Source organism: Phaethon lepturus, unplaced genomic scaffold (assembly GCF_000687285.1).
Source record: "Phaethon lepturus isolate BGI_N335 unplaced genomic scaffold, ASM68728v1 scaffold40203, whole genome shotgun sequence".
NCBI lineage: Eukaryota > Metazoa > Chordata > Aves > Phaethontiformes > Phaethontidae > Phaethon > Phaethon lepturus.
In genome coordinates this window covers 2,674-5,251 of record NW_010530500.1, presented here as the reverse complement: position 1 = coordinate 5,251, position 2,578 = coordinate 2,674, and the positions used below count along the sequence as shown (strand labels likewise).

General features: G+C 57.8%; 1 non-coding gene across 1 annotated transcript; it reads right to left on the bottom strand.

The window, feature by feature from the left end:
• Window positions 1–2,502: 2,502 nt before the first annotated feature.
• On the bottom strand, window positions 2,503–2,574 carry TRNAQ-CUG. The gene has a single exon. It is a non-coding gene; the product is annotated as a tRNA-Gln (tRNA).
• Window positions 2,575–2,578: the final 4 nt, after the last annotated feature.

The following is a 2,578-nucleotide window of genomic DNA, read 5'->3' as shown; positions in this document are numbered from 1 at the left end:
CACCGGCATCCGCGCGTCTGCCTGCATCCCCCAAGCCAATCAGTAGGGAAATATTAGGTATCCATCAGCGTAGCCAGCCTCTGTCTGTCTGTCTGTCTGCCACCCACCGACCCATCCACCCACCCACCCATCCACCCACCCATCTATGCATCCACCCATCCATCCACCCACCCATCCACCTACCGCCCATCTACCTCTTCGTCTGCCTACCTCATCTATCTACCGTATCTATTCATCCGTCTACCCATTCAGCTCCCCCCCATGCATCCGTCTGTCCGTCCACCCACTCTTGGCTTTGGGTTATGGGTTGGGGTCTACACGGAGGCATCTCTGCGAGCAGACCCTGCTCATCCGGGCACTCAACGTGCTGCGTGGAGAGCGCCGGCATGCTGGGGTCCCCTGTGGGACAGGTGGAGGTCGCGGGGCAGCCCACCATGGTCCGTCCAACCCCAACGTCCTCATCCAGCCCCATCCACCATCTCCATCCCCACCCAGTGTCTCTATCCAGCCCCAAGATCTCCATCCAGCCCCCCAGCATCTCCAGCTGACCCCAAACATCTCCAACATCTCCAGCTGACCCCAAACACCTCCAGCATCTCCAGCTGACCCCAAACATCTCCAACATCTCCAGCTGACCCCAAACACCTCCAGCATCTCCAGCTGACCCCAAACATCTCCAACATCTCCAGCTGACCCCAAACACCTCCAGCATCTCCAGCTGACCCCAAATATCTCCAGCTGACCCCAAACATCTCCAGCTGAGCCCAAACACCTCCAACATCTCTGTCTGACCCAAACATCTCCATGTGACCCCAAACACCTCCAGATGACCCCAAACATCTCCAGCATTTCTCCTTTCATTGTAAAAACCGGGAAATCAGCCTGTCTGGCATTTACTTTATTGCTGCTCCCCTGTGGAAACTCCACTCCAGCAAACCATGCTTCCTTCCCCCCACCATTTTCTGGGCAACCGGCCGTGGCTTCAGCCCGTTCCAAGCAGGACCGGCGCAACGCCAAAGCATTTTGCGCACCCCCCAGTCCTTCCATGCGAACGGTCTCACAAACAGGTTTTTCCCTACTCGCCAGGAGAAAACACCAAAGTTTTCCATTTAAATCCCCAATCTGGGCATGAGCATTTGGCAAGCTGCTTCTTGACGGGCTAATTGATCTTTCTGCTCATTAAGAAAAAGAAAAACAAAGAGAAAAAGAACCAAACAGGTTGAGCACAGCCTCACTGCCGTGTTGCTCACCTTTGCCTCCGATTTGCAACCCCAGGTGTTCACGTGGGTTCAAAATTATCACGTGGATCGAAGGGTTTTTTTGGCAGCTGCTGGAAAACTCGGTGAAAGGTGCCGGGCGTTGCCCTTTGCTCCATATGGTTTTGCAATTTTGGGGTCATCAGTTTATCAGGGTTGGTGTGACTGGACTCAAAGTGCCACCACGACGAGGGGACGTTGGCCTGGGGTGAGGTGGAGGGTCCTGGCGTGGACCCGTTGCCCGGCCATGCCCCACCAGCGAGGTCCTACCTTGGGGACACCCCAAAGGAGATTATCTGGGGGGTGAAGATGGTTCCCTCTCCCCAGTCTGGTGCCCCCACCCTGTCCCTGTCCCCATATTCACATCCCCGTGCCCTGCTCTGTGCCACCAGCCTGCAAGGGACATAGGGCTGGTTGGGGCTGCTAGTGGGGCTCCTGCCCCCCCTGCCCAGGGCCACCAACCCCCGAGCATCATGTCCCCATCATCCCCAATCGCTCACTGAGAATAAGGGCCACCACCACTGGGGACATGGGGCAGGACAAGTCTGGTCCTGCCTTGGGGGCAGTGGGACTGGGAGGCACTGGGAGAGCCCAGGCTGCGGCAGGGCTATGTCCCGGCCTCACAGCTGTAAAGCCACTTTCAGCTCCCCTTGGGGACGGAATGACATGAGATCACCTCCCCCTCCAGGTGGCACGGGTGTCATCGGTGGTCCCCGATGGGGTGTCACGTACAGGGTATTGCATGTGGCGGGACACACTTGGTGCCACAGATGGACCATGACGGGGTGTCACTCCCCCGGGACATCACATGTGCTCCCTCATGGGGTGTCTGTCACATGTACGACATCACATGTGGTCAGTGATGGGATGTCACATGTGGGATGGCACATACAATCCCCATGGGGTGTCACACATGGGACGTGGTCCCCAGTGGGGTTTCACACAGGAGGTGTCACACGCAGTCCCTCTGGGGGGATTACACAAGGTTCCCAAAAGGGTGTCACACATGGGACGTCACACAGGGTCCCCACTGGTGTGTCACACGTGGGACATCACCTACAGCCCCCACACGGGGTCACATCATACCTGGCGGTAGGGGGGTGCGTGTGGTGTGATACACTTGGGGCACGGAGTCCCCAGGAGAGTGTCCCCAAGTGGGGTGAGGACACAGAGCAGGGGGCCTCCCCCGCCAGTGTTGAGGGAAGGGAACGGGACACAGGGTGGTCGCAAAAACAAACGGGAGGAAAGGTCCCACCGAGATTTGAACTCGGATCGCTGGATTCAGAGTCCAGAGTGCTAACCATTACACCATGGGACCGGCC